The sequence below is a fragment of the Pseudorca crassidens genome, chromosome 5 (assembly GCF_039906515.1).
Source record: "Pseudorca crassidens isolate mPseCra1 chromosome 5, mPseCra1.hap1, whole genome shotgun sequence".
Lineage (NCBI taxonomy): Eukaryota > Metazoa > Chordata > Mammalia > Artiodactyla > Delphinidae > Pseudorca > Pseudorca crassidens.
The window spans coordinates 42,351,594-42,370,412 of NC_090300.1; the positions used below are offsets into that span (position 1 = coordinate 42,351,594).

An 18,819-nucleotide genomic window follows, 5' to 3' on the forward strand; every position below is an offset into this window, starting at 1 on the left:
ACCCTCTGATTTTGTATGAAGCAATGCTCATTTCTACACAAAGACTTTCATTTCTGTGATCTGGCCTGGTAAAATGTTGATTCCTTCATGCTCAGTCTAGTTTATTTGAGTCCCAGGTCTGTGGGCCTGATAAGATGTAGAGGAGGATAATTTATATGGGAAGACAGTTGTGCTGTTTATATTCAATACTTGAGGATTAGGAAAAATTTAAACCAATTAAGAATTCCCATCATCAGGAGTTTCTTAGAAGGAAATGACTTTTCAAGGCATGTGGGAATTATCAAGAATGTAATTTTCCCCTGAGATGATGTGTTGGTACACAAGAGGAGTGTTGGCAGGATATCCAGAGGAACTGATAAGTCGCACATGAGGAAATGAGTCGCTACTTTCAAGGCTACATGACAGGAGACCAGGGCATATTTTCCACATTTATCTTTTCATTTTAAAGAGTAGTGGAATTCGGTTACATCTTGATTGTTCAGTATAATAAAGGATATGTGAGACAGGGATAGAAAAACCACAAATGGTGAGTAAAATAAGAAAACCAGGGATTACTTTTTTTTCCTGTTTATTAACATTCACACCGAGCTGTGTACTCTGGTTACCATGGCCTCGTGGTATCTCATGTCACAGGCCACACCGTATAAAATCACAGAGGCCACGACAGGCAGGAAGAGAGGCAGGGCCTTGTCTGAGTAATACAAACAGCCCAGTGTGTTGGATGTGAGCCTGGGTGCACTGCGGCCTGAGGCGCCCAGGCCACTAGCCGGCTGGCTGCCGCCCCACCTCTTCTCCTGCCTCCGCCTGCCCCCTAGTGGACGGCCGTGGGAAAGCGCAGGAGTCCGCCTGGGGGTCTTCGCGGGGGCTGAGATGCGACTCCCTGAGAGCGGGCCTCCCCCAGCCCTGTTCCCAGGCACTCTCGGTCCATTTCCTGGAGAATCAGGGTTCCGCCTGGCATGCTCTGAAGTCTCCCTAGGATGAACACCATCATTTCCTATGTCGTCTTCCCCATTTTCCTCTACCTCTGCCTGCCTGATCCCCCGCTGGCCGGCACCTTCCCTTGTGCAATCCCCACATGAGACATGCCTTTTCTAGAAAGGACCAATTATTCCTTCTTTGGGTCCCGCAAACTGTAGAGAACCAACACAGTACGGTGCTATTGAACCCATTCCCACTCTAGGGGCCTCTTATGCCTCCTATATGTCCCTATAGCCATTCATTTATTCATCAGATACCTACTAGATGCCGCACCCTGCGCCCGGCCCTGGAGACACGGAGGAAAGCGGGCCAAGGTTCCCGCCTGCCTGGAGGCGCACACGGCGCAGAGGGACAACTCATCCAGCAGCTGCCGTGTGACGAGGCTCACACCTCTAAACAGACAGGAGTGCGGCGCTGCGGGAGCGAAGGCGGTGAGGGCAGGGGCCTTCTGGAGTTGTTGTGGGTTCTCGTCACGGCAGGCTTAGCCCCACAGCTGCTTTGTTCCAACGACTCGGAAAAGTAAATGCGGCTGGCACGGGCTGTCCGGACCCCACACACCCCCAGGATACCCTGGCTGTGCTGCACATTTTCATCCCTGCCCAAGTCACAGAGATCCGACGGCGCTGACAGGAGGCAGACATCACCCGGAGCCCCTCAGAGGGGGCTCGAGCTTCCCACCGTGGCAGCCCTCAGCTCCTGCCAACACTCTCCTCTGGCGTGCTCACCTCAAGCCTCCCTGAATTTTTCTGAGGCCCGGGTTTCTCACATCGCTGATTCACAGAGATGGAAGACCTAGAAAAGAAAAAAAAAGGTCACTCTCTCAAATGACTCAGGAGCCCTCTTGGACCCTGTGATCTGTGTATCGACCTGCACTGTAAAAGCTGAGAGTAATAATATTGTCAGCTGTGTAAGGAAAGCTGGAAGAAAAACAGATTAACATTCTTCTGAACTCCTGGCTCCTGGCAGAAATTAGTGTCGCGAGGACGGATTCTCAGCCACGGTCTGACAGCGGAATACCTCATCCAGAGGTGAAGGTGCCTGTAAAGACCCCCGGAAGGTGACAAGTTCCTGGGGCCTGGGCCGCATTTGCTCCTCTCTCTCTGTCTCTCTGTCTCTCTGTCTCTCTGTCTCTCTCTCTCTCTCTCTGTCTCTCTCTCTGATGAAGTAAATGTTTGTGGGATGAATGGTTGCCACCTCCAGCCCTGTCAAGCCCTGGCAGAAACACGGACTGGGAAATGAAACCAACTGGCAGGCCCTAGACGCTTGCATTTAAGATTCATGAACAAAGAAGAGGAAATGACTTGTGTGCTACGAAACTACTGAGAGATGTGACGACCGAGGAAGGATGGGAATCGCCTACGGGAGAGGAGCGGGTGGGGGGACAATTCTCCGCCGGGGTCGGGGGTGGTGTGGGGCGCTGGTGAGAGGGCGCAGAAGCACCAGCGGGGGCAGCCAGAGCAAGGCGGTCATTTCGCCCCCAGCGGAGAAGGGTGGAGCTGCGGGTCAGCAGCGGATGGCGCCTGCGAGGTGTTCAGAAGGCAGAGCCAGAGACCTCTGGGAATTGACCCGAAATCCTTGGTTTTCCCTGAGGCGGCTGTGGCCTGGGAGAAGGGAAGTTACATATAGCTATAAATGTTGTGCACTCTGCAACTTTTGCAACTAGTCTAAAGAAACTCCAACATCCTATTTTAGGATGGCGTGCATTCAAATTATCATCCTGTGCCCCAGCTCTGGGTTCCATGAAGTCCTCATTCTTCCCGCATTTCTGCTTTTCCTCCATGTACCCTTAATAGCACCCATAATTCACTCATTTCAAGTCAACAAATATGGATTGAATGCCCACTCTTTGCCGGGTCATACTAGGTACCAAGAATACAACGTCAGTGAAAAAAGACATGATCCCTGCCCTCATGGAACTTACACAATGGAAAAGGAGACGACCTTGATCCAATAACCACACAAACTAACATGACACTGCAATGTGTGGTGCCCCAAGTACATAATAAGGGGCTTGATTTAATAAGGGATATCAGGGAAATCTCTGAGGAATTGATGAGTGAAATGAAATCTGAAGGAATAGGATTAACTAGGGCAGGTGGGTCTGTGCATCTCCGCGTGGCATGGCGCTTGTGTCTTCAAGGTCGTGAAAGACTCGAGTGTGACCACAGCACAAACAGGGAGGTGGGCAGCATGCATGATAGGGCTGGATTCGAGCCAGGCCGTTAACAGGGAGCCACTGAAGTGTTTAAGTGGACAGGCGATGTGATCAAATGTGCATTTTAGAAAGATTGCTCTGGCCACAAGAGTTTGGAAAGAAGAGCTTGGAAAGGGTCATAAGTGGATGTCATGAGACCAGTTAGGAAGCTGTTATAGGTGAGTTCAAGACTAGGAGAAGAGCCACAGAGGAGAGAAAGGGGGAAGATTCTATATAGGAGGCACAACTGTCAGGACGTGGTGACAGAGTAGATAGGCTTACAATGTATTCCACACCTATACCATCTTCCAACAACCTCCCCTGCAATGAGCCCTCTCTTCATGGGCTAGATTGCTATACAAATACAACTGAGATACAAATACAACTTCCCCCTCTTCTAGGTTTACCCCTAAGGATGCCTTCCTTCATGGTTTCTTTCTAGCTTCCTCTAGAAATGAAGGGAAGGAAGGTCTGTGATGCCTGGAACATATCAAAGGTCATGGGTTGAAATGACAACTCAGATTACAGGACTGTCAACTCCTGTGACCTTAACTGAAGGGCTGAGGAGTTGATAGCAGACCAAGAGAGCCTTACAACACTGCAGGCTGCTACAGTGTTGGATCTGCTGATTGAGCTGAGTGCTTAAAATTCATGTATTGTCCAATTAATCAAAGTATTCTTCTACCACACATTTAGAGGATGCTATGTAAAATTTCTGCATCAGCCGGGGGTGGAACTAGCTACCTAGGATCCTTGCTTCTGCAAAACAGCCATTGATCTGTTCCAGAAATGGTGTTTTATCACTGTGCTGTGCTAACAGGGACTGGAAGGGACTGGAAGATGAATAAAAGTGTCCTGCCTTCCAGGAGTTGCAATCTAGCCCGTCTGCCAATCAGGACAGCACAGCGTGAGTGATAAAGTACAGGCAGAGGCAAAGCCCAGGGCAGGGGACAGGAGCTCTGTCTGGCGGAGTTAGGAAGGTTAGGAAGGTTTTCCAGAAGACACATCTGAGCAAGGTGTCAAGGGGTGAGCAGGAATTTATATGGAGAAGAGGAGACTGCTTATTTCAGGCAGAAGAAACAGCTCATATAAAGACACAAAAATACCTAGGAGTGAGATGTAGCCAAAAAGTGGGCCCAGAGGTGATGGCGGGGGCTATAGCAGGAGGTGAGGCTGGAGACAGACCTCTGGTGAGGTCACTGGAAGCTCCTAACTACCTGCTTAAGGGAATATTAGTATTAATATTAGTATTTCTATTGTATAACAAGTTACTCCAAAACTTAGGTGCTTAAAACAACAGTCATGTATTATCTCACAGTTTCTGTGGGTCAGCAGTCCAGACATAGTTTAGTGGTCCTCTGGCTCCGGGTCTCACAGGCTGCAGTCAAGGTGTCAGCCAGGGCTACGGTCATCTCAAGGGTCCACTGAGGGAGGCTCCCCCTCCAGGCTCGCTCACATGGCTGTTGGCCGGCCTCAGGTCCTCACTGGCTCCTGGCTGGAGACATCCGTTCCTTACCACATGGGCCTATCCATAGGGAAGCTCGCAACATGGCAGTTATGGCAGAGAGACAGACGGAGATAGAGAGATAGAGAGGGAGAGAGAGAGAGAGATGTACAAAAAGACGTCTTCTGTTATCTAATCTCAGGAGTGACATCCCATCACTTTTGTCGTCTTCTAAAAGGTCACTAGGTCCAGCCCATATGGGTCACTAGGTCCAGCCCATATGAGAGAACTAGTAGGTGATGGATCCTTGGGCCGTTTTAGAGGCTGCCTGCCGTAGGTACCATAGCTATTTCAGGCGCGATCCCAGCATTATCGCATTCTGCATAAATAATATGGAAAGACGTATAATTTCACTGCATATTAGTTTGTTTTTGTGAGTGGGTACACTCTGGTCCCCAGGAGCCCTGAAGAACAATGTGCTTCATTTCACATCTCTCCCTAAGGATTTTATACAACCCACTTGGCACTCATGCTGTTATTATTAGATGGATTCAGCCAAAGCTGCCTGTGAGGATAGAGATAGATGGGAAGGTACGGAGGCAGACAGAAGAAGTGATCAGGACCCCAAAGTGAATAAAGAAAAAGGTTACACGCCAAGTGAAAATCAGAAATGAATCTGAGTGGAACTAAGTATCGAGGTTGACAGCTCATAACACGATGCCAACTTACCACAGCTTGGCAGTGCCCTTGGTTTTCCCACATGCAACTGAAAATAGCTAGCATTCATCCTGAGGGAGTGCTTCTAAAATAAGTAAATACTGGGAGCTATACCTCACTGCTTATTCAGGCTGGAAGCAGTCTGCAATTATTTTGCTGAAATTAGATACAAACTAAGTTGCCACTCCCGGAACCCTTTCTCCTGTACCATATTACAGGAAAAAGACACTGAATTTTGAACTCAAATAGTTTAGATTTCTTAAAAATAAATGTGATAGCTGATAGGATATATGCAAAGGCGGATTATTAATACTAATCTCTTGTGAGACCTAATCTCTTCAGGAGCCTGGTTTTCTGATCTTTAGACCTGGGTTAACTTGCTAGGGACACAGAGTGACACAGAGTAAAGGTGACTGGAGGGACGGATCAACTTGCCCACACTTGAATATACTGTGTGGGACCACCTTAAATTAAACCTGCTGGGGACAGAAGAGAGGGGACTAGCATAGGATCGTCCGCTGGGATGGATATGGCTGGCTGTGCTCCCACTTTTCTTAGTGATCTGAAAGCTCTCAGGGTCTTTATCCATTTGGATACAGAAGTTCTGCTGTGTTTTTAAAAGCCAAACAGAATAAACAAACATACATGCAAACAATAATAATGATCATTTGGGGGCATTTCCCCTCAACCTCGGCTAAAAAGGAACTGGAATACAGATAATGGGGGTGTTTGGCGGCCGGGGCAGGGGGTGGTTTCTGCTATGAAAGAGCCCCTGAATCATACTGTCTCCTTAATAAAACACCATCTTCTTTGACCTGCCTTTGGAAGAAGTGGATGAATATCTAAGAGCCCAGCTGTGCTGGAACCTGGGAGGCTGTGGTACTGCTGGGTTAGATGCTTGTCCACAGCTTTGACTTCCAACTTCCCTTTGCAGAGGGAAAGATTACTTTCTTCTCTTTGTGGGAGACATCAGTCACAGATGAAGCACGTTCATCCCCCCCACACACATCCCCAACCCTATACCCTTATTGTGATCTGGTGAATCTTCGAAGTGCCAAATGAAATAAAGAGCTCCAAGTAACCTTTCCTCCTCAGTAAGGGGTTTGTTTTGTTCTGGTTTTGGTCACCATAATTCTCAGACAAAAACTTCTAAAAGGTTCCCCTAAGCAAACTCTTAAGATGGTAACCTCTACAACCTCCCTTTGATGTCAGGGGTCATTTCATGCCTCGTTTAACTTTTGAAATTATTTTCTGTGCCTCCTTTTTCCAGATTTGTCAGGGCTTGGGGAGGAAACGAAATGAAGTTCAATGGAATCAAAGTAGCCTGAGTGGTGTGAAGTGAGCTGATGTCAGCGGTGGTTCCCCATGCAGCTTGCGACCGTCTCCCATAGCACATCTCCTTGGACTGGTGAGTTCAGCACCATATTTATTCTGACAGACGAAAGCACAGGCACAGGCTCTGGCTGCCTCGTATCAGCTGAACATTGAAAGCAACCACCCTTTCTGGACATCCTTCTGCCTTCCCAGAACTTACCATGGTCTAAAAATCCCCGTTTGAAGAAGCAGGGCTTTCAGGACAAAGTCATACAGTAAACTGACAACCTGAATAGCATCCTGGTAGAAGGGGTCCTCTTCCTTGTCTCCTTCAGCCCACTGACCCAAACCTCCTAGAGGCCATTCCATGATCCCTGAGTAGGGAAAAGAAAATTCAGATCCATAACCTCGGACCTGGACATTCAAAAGATGGCAAACAAGGGGAGAAAGGACTGAGGGGACCGACGACAGGGGCAATTTCAGAATGTTGAGATCTCATTTATTTTCACCGTTCAGAGAACTTTTTGATTAGCGTCCTTCTTCCTTTTCTGATTTCAAAGTAATAAATAATTCTTAACTTCCGGGGAGGGAATCCGCATTGGGAAGAGGAATAAGAAAGCTCACGGGATGAGTAGGGAAGAGGCTGCACTTGCTGTCTCCCTAGGTCCTCCCCCCTGTTGCTCCCACCTCCTCCCGCAACTCTCTCTCTCTCTCTCTCTCTCAACCAGTGTAAAAATAGCTGTCTAGGTTCTGTTATTCATCCCTAAGCAGCAATGAAGGGTGGGCCTCCCTGCAGTGCCAGCTGCCCTTTAGGAGCTTCTACTATCAGGTGATGTCTCACACCTCCCATTCCCCGCTCCTAGTTGGATAAATGTCCTCGGTGACCTTAGACGTTTTCATTTTAATCAGCAGTATGGTTTTCGAGAGGAAAGTCCTCCCCGGCTTCCCGAGTCGGCGGAGCTGCGGGGCCGTCCCCTCCTCCACACCCCAGGCAGCAGTGCCAGGGGAGCGTTTCCATCTGTGTTGGGAAAGAACGGCCTCTCTGTGCTGCCCAGCACGTCCAGAGCGAGGGCGCGGAGGCTGTAACACACTCTCCCCCACAGGAACAGCTTTCCAGGGGCCTTGGGGGAGGCTGTGGCCTTTCCCAACGAGGGCCAGGCGCATCCCCCGTGGGCCCGGCTCGTTTCTGGCAGGATCACCCCATCCCTACCGAGGGCACTGATTCCGCCGCGCCGAGGGAGGGAGCCGTCTCTGCACCCGCGGCCCGCAGTCGGGCCACCAGGGCTTGCACATGCTCGGAGAGGGGCCGCGTTGCTCTGGGCTCGGCGCGAGGGCGGCGGGCGAGGGCGCACGCGTCAGCGGTAGGGCAGGGGAGCGCCCGCAGAGAGCACTGCCCGTTTGATCACGCTCTCCGTCCAGATTCCTGGCAGCGTGTTGGGGACACTGCACTGTTGGAATAGAGCCACAGAATGCTACAGGCTCCTTGGAGGGCGCTTGCTTCGCGCCTCCATTTTACAGATGAGGAAATTGAGATACAAGGAACCATTGGGAACCGCCTAAAGCTGCATTTCTGAATTCTGCCGGCTGGGACCAGATCCAGCACTTATTGGCGTGGTTTAGGCACTACTTCCCCGAGCGTTTATCTGGCGCCTGGATGTACCATGTCCTAAATGTATGTATGGTATGGAAGATAACCACGAATACATCAGAAGCAGTGTAACCGTGGCCACCCCAGACTTACACGTAGAATGATACAGACCTGGGTTTGATTTGATGATTTGCAGGACTACACTGCTAGTTGGATAGCCTTGTGAAGCAATTAACCTCTCTAAGCCCTAGTTTCCTCGTCTGCAAAGCGGAGATAAAAAACAGGACCTACCTGCTAAGGTCGCAGTGCTTAAATGAGATAAGGTGCACATTGCTTAGCACAAAGCCTGCACCTGGAAGTCACTCAAACATATTCATGCAATGTTTTGAGAAGTCGAAAGTGCTAGGCGCACAGGCTTTCATGAGACAGTCAGGGTACTCATTTCCAGGCAGAAGTCGGCTGCAAGAGAGGGAAGGTACTTTCCCGCGCGCAGCGCAGCACTTGGGAAGACTCACACAGGGTTACGTGACCTGGCAAGACAGGGAAAGGAGGAAATGACCTCTGTTTATCTTTCCTCCTACTGCCCCGTCCTTCCCCCTCCCTCTTTCCTTCCTCCCCTCCCAGCCCTCACTGTGACTCCTGGTGGCGGCAGGGATACATCGGGACCTCTTATCAGGGTGAAATGTGTTCTGCGAGGTGGTGCAATTTACGTTTGAAGTTCTACTTTATCACGGGGGCCTCTCTCCTCTTTTCCTAGGCGGGACAGGCACAAGAAGGAGCAATGGGGTTAAGTGGACAAGAAGGAATGGTGGTTAAGCGCCTAAGGTAACAGATTGGAGCCATCTTGAATCACAGATGACCAGCGGTGAAGACCACCTGGTACAATGATGGTCCCTCTTGTTAAGGAAGAAGCAGTGAAAAACTGTGAAAGGTAAACCGGCATCAAATTTTAGACTCGGGGGCTTCCCTGGTGGCGCAGTGGTTGAGAGTCCGCCTGCCGATGCAGGGGACGCGGGTTCGTGCCCCGGTCCGGGAAGATCCCACATGCCGCGGAGCGGCTGGGCCCGTGAGCCATGGCCGCTGAGCCTGCACGTCCGGAGCCTGTGCTCCGCAATGGGAGAGGCCGCAACAGTGAGAGGCCCGCGTACCGCAAAAAAAAAAAAATTTTAGACTCAAGTTAGAGCCCTGGTTTTCTGTGTCCCCCATAGTTCATTCACCCGTTTACACACACTGCTTTGGGGGACCCATTATATACTGCCAGGTACAAGGGGTCTGCCTCAGTAAGCAGGGAAAGGGGAAAGGAAAATAGGAATTCAGGACTCCCAGGTAGTTTGTGCAGCTTCACGGATGGTGATACCATTTACTGTGATAGCAAGTAAAGGAGTAGAAACTGGTCTGAGAGGAAGATGGCGCATTTTGAATATATATTTTAATGTGCCTGTGGAACTTCCAGGGAAGACAGCCAGGAGGCAGTCAGGAGCGTAGGTGCCAAGCGTGGGAGAGAAGCCCGGAGAAGCCCACTGGGAAAGGGTCGACACAGGTAGTCACTGAAGCTGGGGCGGGGCTGAGATGACCCGGAGAGAGCAGGCAGACGGAGAAGATCATGGGATGGATGAGAACTGAACCGTGACACGCACCAGCTTCTACGGATCAAATAGGGATCCTGAGGAGGGGGCAGAGAAGCGAGAAGAAAACTGGAAAAAAAAGTGGCATCAAACAGTCCAAATGAAGAGATTATCCAGGCTCAGGAGGTGGTTGGGAGTGGGAAATGACACAGAGGGGTTCAGCGCACTAGTCCTGGAATGTGCCTGTTGATCTCAACTATGAGGAAGTTATTGACGCGTGTGACTCCAGTTTCGCTGGGGACGTGAGAGCAGAAACCAAGCCACGGTGGGTTAGAAGTCAATGGAGTCCGGGCAGAGGAGCAGCAGTGGTAGTAGATATGGCCCACTGCTGCAGGAGAGTTGGTTGGCAGGCAAGGGGAAGTTACAACTGGGCGTGAGTTGTTTTTTTGATTGTTCGTTTGTGTGTTTGTTTGGGCCGAGCTGCAGGGTATGTGGGATCTTAGTTCCCCAACCAGGGATGAACCCCGCGCCCCCAGCCCCTGCAGTGGAAGCTCATTGTCGTAACCACTGGACTGCCAGGGAAGTCCCTGGGTGTGAGTTTTTTGTCGTTGTCTTTTTTGCTATGGGAAACTGAAACATGTTTAAAGGCTAAGGAGAAGCAGGAAGGGTTAATAGGATGGGATCTCAGTAGAGCCTCCACAGGGGTGAATGGGAGGAGAGGTGATTCTGAACCTAGATAACCCAAAGGAAAGATTCCTCTCTCTTCGTTCTTTTCCTTCTACCGTATGAGAGGAAGCAATGCACTTGCAAGGTTTAGGAATGGACTTGGGGAGTTCTTCAAAACCAGGTTCGTCCTTGTCAGGTTCTAGCCATGGCAGCAATCTGACCATCAAATGCATTTAACCAGCCCCACTTGCATGTGAAGCTGTGCAGAATGCTACACAACCATGTGAAATAGCTGCTGTTATTCCCGCGTCAGTCAGGACTCCAAGTAGCAAGTAACTGAAACCCAGCTCTAACCAGCTAAACCCAAGATGGAATCCACTGGTTTGCTAAACTGGGCTACTGGCTTCAGGCATGGTTAGGTTAGGGTGCTTGAAAGATGTTGTCAGAAGGCATAGGGATTATGTTTTGAAGTTATTAGCGTGCTTTTCTCTTTTGCCTTTCAGAGCATATGAATCTAGTCTACTCAAGTTTGGAGGAGGGGATGAAGATTCTTTCCAGAAGGTATGCAAAGAGAAAGAAAAAGTAACACTCAGCTTCTGACATTCAAAAATAGAGTTTGTAGCAAAATGAGAGCCCTGTAATCCAAGCTCTTACCTTGAGAAAATAGCCTCTACATTCCATTACCTTCCTCTTTAGAAGAGCAAGGACTGGGTTTGGTAGACTAAACCTTGAGTTTTATGTATGAGACGTCCAGACAGAGGGAGAAAGGGGGATTGTGGAAGGACAGAAGCAGCAGAACAAGACCAGAGGCCTGGGAGGAGCAACTGTGGTGGGAAAGTAATGATTAGCCCCACAGGCATGGGAAGACCCTGTCCGCTGCCACGATTCCAGAAGTATGAGAGGGAGAGCCTGGGTAGCCTGATTTTGGTCTGACAGAGGGAGGCCCACAATGGACTTTTTAAGCTATGCTAGGTCCCCGTGTAGCTTGGACCTACCCAGATGTAGCAGCAAGTCTGTGGCCAGCTTACCAGGGTGATCACTGTGGTGGGGTGACACAGTGGTACAGGCTGCAGGGTGGACCCCTGGGACCAGGACTGATAGGAATTCATGGCCAGAAGTCAGAAGCACCTGGAAGATCAAAGAAGAGGCTACGTCAGCCAGGGAGCACTGCCTCAGACTTGGGGATCGACTACAAACTCGCCATCCACAGACATCACATCAGAGGCTGGCAGCACACCCAGTCCAGGCAAAAAGTGGACCTTGTTCTGACATGCACAGACACTGGGCAGCTATACGCAAGGGTGCGTGCAAGGCCAGGAGTTCCCTTTCGCTCAACACCATGAGGATGCAGAAGCACAGTCCCTCCTTCTACCCCCACTGTATATACCCTACAGGGATGTTGGCCAAAACATTTAAAAATCTTACAGGTCAGACCTTGACCAGTCAGAACGGAGTGCCCTGCTGTGTCCAGGATTAACGTTTTCACTGATGGATTGTGGGGAGCTTAGGGAAACGTCCCAGGGAGGGGGCAGTGGGAGATGCTTAGGGAATTCAAGGCAGCACCTGTTTACCAGCTGCTCCAGGCATATCTCAGTATTTTATCAGCAAGGTCAGCCATAATGAAGGATACAGGTGAATATTGGCCAGACACCATCGTCTTTATTGGTGGAGCAGGAGATGGGGGAGGCCCTCTGAGAAACTGAGTATGTTCTCAAAGAGGATATTGGAATTATTGGATTGCACCAAGATTTAAACCGGTTTCAACCCCTACTAACCAGTGGAGGGCCAGATTGATTATGGGTAAGCTAGAGAAACTACGTTTGTTGATACATCCAAGTTGCAGTGTGAGTTGAATTTACCATCTGTCTGCTTTCCTTTGTGTTGCCTTCAGTCTCAGGCAGCAGCTCCAAGTGTTAGCAATCCCAAAAGGGAAAGCACACCTTTTTCAATAGCACCAGCAACAATCCCAAATCAGATTCCTATTGGCCCGGCTTTACTCGTGTCCCTGCTTCTGAGTCAATTCCTGATTGGCCAAGCCTAGGTCACATGACTATTCCTAACCTCTGGAACTGAGAGTGGGGTGGGGCATGGCTCCCCCCAGAAACAATCTGGATGCTGTTAGCAGAAATGCCGTACTGGTTGTTATGTAAGCAGGCACAACAGAGGAACACCACTCTGCCTTCTGGGGTTTAACTTTCTAAAACTCTCAGGGACGAATGGAGTGTTTCCACAACATGAAGTGAACTGGCACCTGTACACTTATCCATAAACTGTGATCAGCATAGATAACTAATGTTGAAAATCATAGGACTTCCCTGGAGGTGCAATGGTTAAGAATCCGCCTGCCAATGCAGGGGACATGGGTTCGATCCCTGGTCCAGGAAGATCCCACGTGCCGCGGAGCAACTGAGCCCATGTGCCACAACTACTGAGCCTGTGCTCTAGAGCCCGCGAGCCACAACTACTGAAGCCCGCACTCCCTAGAGCCCGCGCCACAACTACTGAAGCCCGTGTGCTCTAGGGCCCACGTGCCGCAACTGTTGAGCCCGCATGCTGCAACTCCTCAAGCCCACAAGCCTAGAGCCCGTGCTCCACAACACGAGAAGCCACCATAGTGAGAAGCCCACACACTGCAACAAAGAGTAGCCCCCGCTTGCTGCAGCTAGAGAAAGCCTGCGTGCAGCAATGAAGACCCAACGCGGCCAAAAATAAATTAAAAAAAAAAAAAGAAAATCATAAAGCAGAATTTTTCTCTTCTTAAATTTTCTTACCACACTGACTAAATTAATTTCTGATCATTGAATTTGAGGAATATAATCAATTAAATGTCCAGTCTGGTTTAAAACTTAGTACTATTTAGTATCCATGAATAGTTCCATTTAGAAATTGTTTGGTCTCTCCTCTTTTGGATGTGACAACAACTGTCTTACTTTTTCTCTGTGTCTTATTTCCTCTTTTGAAAGTAAATCACCCTCTCCTAAATCCAAGAGAAACTGGATAATTAGTTGTTGCCTGTTTTTTGTTTTTTAGAAAAAAGCTTTTTGTAATAAATATGAAGTTTAATTATTCCAAGAGAGATAGTAAAGGCAACATCAGCTTTTCCTCACAGACTTTTATTTTCAGTATCATAAAACACTCCACATTATTTTTTTAAAAAACATTGGCCCTCAATAAAAGGAGATATTTAAGGTCTAGGGAGAGAAAACATAACGATCAGTTTTACTCTAAAATTTATGCTGTGTCTTTTTTGAAAGGAGGGATATCTTAAAATTTACAGTATATAAAACTTAAATCTGGGCTTCCCTGGTGGCGCAATGGTTGAGAGTCCGCCTGCCAAGGCAGGGGACACGGGTTCGTGCCCCGGTCCGGGAAGATCCCACATGCCGCGGAGCGGCTGGGCCCGTGAGCCATGGCCGCTGAGCCTGCACGTACGGAGCCTGTGCTCTGCAACGGGAGAGGCCACGTCAGTGAGAGGCCCACGTACCGCCAAAAAAAAAAAAAAAAAAACTTAAATCTCAGAATTGAAAAACTCTTTGGAAAAATAAAATCATTAATCACAATAAAGGAGAAATAAACTCATCCTGCCCTGGCATTTTGCGTCACATAATTAATTCAGAAGGGGCTGCCTTTCTCACGTGGCATCCAGGCATTCATCAAATATCTATCACAGGCTTCATAGCTTCTCTGCACTGTGCCGGGCACTGGGGTGTAAAGGTGGGTAAGACAGCTCGTGTCTGGGAAGGAGAGATGGTGCCGCTGGGTTGGGTTATGACAGGCTTAGGGGGCGCAGGAACAGAGGGGACAGTCCCTTTTTTAGCAGGGTGGATGGCTGAGTCCAGCCAGGTTAAGAAGCTGCCGGAAGGCTTTGCCTTTCCCACACCCAGTGCAGTGCTGGGAAGCCCTGGTAGACGTTTTATTGCCCCGGCTAAGATGGAGCAGGCGTAGAAATCCTCTTTGGCAGCCCTGAGGCAGCTGGCCTCTGTGACAGCTGAGAAACGAGAGCTCCTGGCCTTCCCAGCGCCTCGGTGTATGCGCTCGGGTGCTGCCTGCCAAGGCCGCGGGCGTTCCACTCCTCCGTTCCACAGAGAGTTATTGAGCACCCACCATGGGCCAGGTGCTCAAGCAAAGCAGCCTCAGGTCTCAGGGAGCTCACTTCTCTACTTGGAGAGGGGGACCCATAGCATATCAGAATGGTGATAAGGGCTATGGAGAAAAAGAAAGAATGGGAGGACCAGGAATGTGAGGTGGGGGGTATGTGGTATAAAATAAGGTCTTTAAGAAGTCCAACTGAAGACTCAGTCCCCCCTACCCTCACCCCTGCATTAACTGAGCACCCAAGAGCCATGGCTGCTGGTACATTAGGAGCCCACCAAAGAAAGTGACAAGTCGCCTGACCCCAGGAAGTGGCCAGCTCAGGAGGCCAGGCTGGTGTGCGTCCCCTCCCTCCCAAAAAAGAGTTTCCTCATCTGATGAGTGGAGCTGGTACAGCCCAAGTCTAGGGCAGTCGAGAGAGTTCAAGCTTGGGGAGGAAATGGGGGTCAGGAGAAGGTTTGTTTAGATGGAGGCAGGTCCCCTGGCAGCATCTTGGGAAAAAGAGACATCCAGCTCCCCAAGAAGAGCTTTGGCAAGGCCACAATAGAAAGTCGAGGTCCTGGGCCAAGAGGGCTGGGGCCAGGACTGGGTGTGGATCCCTGCTGGGAACTGGAGTATCAATGAGGAAAGGGGGCAGACGCCAGGTCATTGGAATGGGCTGGGAGGGACAGCTGTGTTAGTGTGAGCACATGGGGGCACAGGCCCCACCCCTCTGGGCACCAGGCTACACTGCGGACAGAAAGAGGAGAACTCAGGGTCAGGACCTTTCTGCTGGAGCAGAGGGTTGGTGTAGGGTGGCCAAGTGGTAGGGGCTTCGGGAACCGAGCCGAGGGGGTTGTGTTTTTCTCAGACCTGCTAACCCTGGCTAAGGCTGACCTGCTTGTTCTCTCATCTGTATAAGCACCACGGTACTTTTAACCACGAGCCAAATAACATGGAGATAAATTATGAGTCTGATGGGAGGGAGCTAAGAGGGTGAAATGGCAAGGAATCCCCAGCTTTTTATGTTGAAAGCATAAATCCAAATAGAAACCAAGCAGAAAGAGACTGAAGTCTCCGGGGAGGAGAAAAGTACGTACAGTAAACACTGACCAGCACAGTGTGCCCTGCTGTAGGGACGCCAGGGTCAGAACAGCGTGTCACGTTGCCACTTTGATCATGGGATTTGGATCAGAGAGAACATGGGATTTGGACTTTGCTCTGGGTTTGGCTGTCTGCCGCCTGTTGGCTGCACGACCTTGGGTAAGTTCCTTTCCCCTCTGAGCCTTCCTTTCTTCATTGGTGTAGCTGGAGCCTGCACTGGGATTCAGTCCCATCTGCTAAGCTAGTGGGGAAACCCCAGGGGTCGGAGTGGCTGCCAGGAGCCCAGCATGGTGAGCTCGCCAAGGGGCAAAGCATGCAGGTCCAAGAAGGGAGTAGGTTTGAGTACACTGTGCTAACAGCGGCTAATCTATCCTGGGCCCTACCCCAAGTCTGATCCCCGGGCAAAGCCGTCTCTAAAAGCTAACAGATTGTTTGCAGAGGTACAAGCTCACCGTAATGGGGACCCCAGAAACGAGCATAACAAGGAGAAAGGCATCTTCTCCACGGTGCAGTCTTGCCTGGACGAAGAGGCAGAGCAGGGAAAGGGGTGGGACCTGGCACCCAGCCATGGATTTGTTGGTGAGAACGGGTAAGACATCTTCCCCCAGGGGCTCCCCGAATGTACAGGAGGGAAGGCGCTTTGCTGGCATTAAGTTCCGTGTAAGAGATGGTGGTAACAAACTAATATCTGGATTATTAGTCTTGGGGTGGCTTCCTTTGCCGCACACGTGGTGAAGGAATCTTGGTTAATACCTATCCCTTGGAGATTGCACAAGCTGTCCCTGGGCCTGAGCCTGGACACGGTGAATGCACAGCAAATGTCAGATTCTCTGCAGAAACCACCTAGAGACCCTTGGGCCCCTTGGAGGACTGTTTGGGACGACCCCTGGGGCGTTGGAGTGTTGCACGGCATTCCTATGGCAAAGGTTTGTCATCAAAACGTAACCTAACGTATATTTTTGAGCACCTGCTGTGTGCCAGTGAGGTATACGTGCTAAGAGGGGTTTGAATTCTTTTTTTTCTCAGCACTTTACAAAATACTCTGACATGCATTTTATTCACATTGGTCTTTATAACAACCTAACGAGGTAGGATCCCCATTTACAGACGGGAAGACTGAGTTTCAAAGAGGCTAAGTAATTTACCCATAATAACCCAACTAATAAGGAGTGTAGCGGGGCTCAAACCCGTCCTTTCTTTGGCGGGAAGCTGAGACCAAAGAGATGAAAGAATGAGGGGGAAACGCAGCAAATAGTAAAAGCTGAGGTTCTGATGGGAAGAGCTGGAGAAGTCAGCGGGGACTGGAGCTGGACCTGACCAGGGGTGGATGGCGGGGGATGGTGTGTAGGATGGAGGCCGCGTGTGGGGACGGCTGGGCTCCCGGGGACCTTGCCTGTGCCCCTGGAGCTGCCCCCGACTTATCACACTTCACAGAGAATTCTTAAGGAAGATTTCAAGAGGAAACTGCAGCTGCTCACTCCTGCCAAGTGTCTTTGCTCCCGTCTTTCTGTCTGAGCGTACAAACCACCTCTCCTCACTTCAACGACTGCTGGCCTTGGGCTCTGTATACTGATCGTTTCTAATTTTTCCTGGAGGATTATTTATGACCTTCTAAAAGCAAAACCACATACTAAAATGTGCCAATATTAGAACATTAGTAAGCCAGAAATGATGCTCATTTCAAATAGCAGGGGGAAAGGGAGAGACGTGAAAAGGAATGCACCTCTATGGGTCAGACTCTGTGCTGGCAACTGTGACATTCGTGATCTCTTTCAATATTCACTACTATGCAATGTGGAAGGTCGTATCAATTCCACTTTGGCAGCCGAGGAAACATTCAGAGAAGTGCTGTAACTTGGCCAAAGTCACGCAGCTAATAAGTGGCGAGCCTATGATTTGAATCCAGGTCTGACTTCCAATAAACCACAATTTACAGCCTGTGGAATTCAGGTGGAATCAAGAGAGGACGAATAAATACAGTTTACTGGACAGTAAAACTCTTGACCCTTTTTATTAATTCAAGTTTACAAACAATGCAGTTTCAAAATTACCAGCTTCCAGAGAGTTCTTAAATCAGTGAAGTACTCAGAATTCATGAAATCCCAACAATTAGAGCTTGACACTGCCTGAGATGCCACTAGAGGACCCGACACGGAGGTGACCGATTCTACTTATGAACTTTCAGTTTTGAGAGTGTCCTATCAAAAATGAGGCCCCTGTTGCACTGGGTAGAGGATGCGGTAGAGATTCTCCGATAAACCTGATTTCTTTAAACGCTGTTTAGGACATGTGCCAAAGCTTGACACATCCTAATCACTTTACTTTCTTTGGCAGCTCCAACCTTGACGAGAGAGTAGGAAATACGTCTCCGCTTTGACAGGAACAATGTGTGACATGAAAGACCTCAGATGCTGTGCAGGTTTGTGACGGTTCTTCAGAAAAAGCATCCCCTGGCTGTTCTGCTCAATGCCAGTCCAGGTGAGTCACTGCCAGCCAAGCAGGTATTTTAAGACATGAGGAATCTAAGCCAGAACCAGCAAAGAAAGGTGAAGGATGGGTTATCGCCATTCGCTTTGATGGTTGTCATGGTGCTGGGAAAACCTTTTCTGGTTAGGGTCCGGCTCACCGCTGTTTTGCTAGTGACCACCCAGACACGGGTGTAGGACAGGGCGTGTGCACACACACCTGCAGCAGACACCCACTCTAGAGGCTCACGTTGGTTGGGTCGTGGTTAATCGGCTGTGCTCGTGCGAATGGTAAATCCGCGCCCGACATCAGCTTGCAGGGAGCCAGCGTGACCCCGCCTCCCGCGATATCACTGGGTGTTTTGGAGCAGAGTCCGCGGATGCAGGAACTACCTCACTCTCTGCTCCCTGCTTCAGCATGTGGCTCTGGAAAATGCCCCATCGCTGTCTCTTAAATAGGATCCAAGGCTCAGGTCTTCTGCTAATCTGAGGGACAAGGGAAAGCTTCCAGGTCTCCAGGAGCTGGGGAGAGGGGCAGGGGTGCTGCGCACGGGAAATGACTGGAGCCCGAGGTCAGGCTGCACCCTGGCGCTGCCTGGGAGGACAGCCTCCCCTGCTGGCACCTACGCTGCAAAGCTCTGCCTGTCTGCGCTGAAGGGGACCCCGAGGCTCCGAGTGGGAAAGTAGGCTCTATGTTGCCCTGTAGGACGACC

At 49.9% G+C, this 18,819-nt stretch overlaps 1 protein-coding gene and 1 long non-coding RNA gene across 2 annotated transcripts in view; one reads left to right on the forward strand and one right to left on the reverse strand.

Moving 5' to 3' along the window:
- The window catches only part of LEKR1 (leucine, glutamate and lysine rich 1), a 336,798-nt gene that overhangs the window by 306,340 nt on the left and 11,639 nt on the right, over nucleotides 1–18,819 (forward strand). Inside the window, exons 21-24 of the mRNA XM_067737845.1 lie at nucleotides 6,604–6,741; nucleotides 8,993–9,166; nucleotides 10,970–11,027; nucleotides 17,976–18,119. The gene's annotated coding sequence lies outside the window, so the exon portion shown is untranslated. The remainder of the gene's footprint in view (nucleotides 1–6,603; nucleotides 6,742–8,992; nucleotides 9,167–10,969; nucleotides 11,028–17,975; nucleotides 18,120–18,819) is intronic.
- LOC137224416 (uncharacterized) lies at nucleotides 813–2,117 on the reverse strand. Its single transcript, XR_010943336.1, has 3 exons — nucleotides 1,996–2,117; nucleotides 1,704–1,770; nucleotides 813–972 (listed from the first exon to the last, which is right to left on the reverse strand). It is a non-coding gene; the product is annotated as an uncharacterized lncRNA (long non-coding RNA).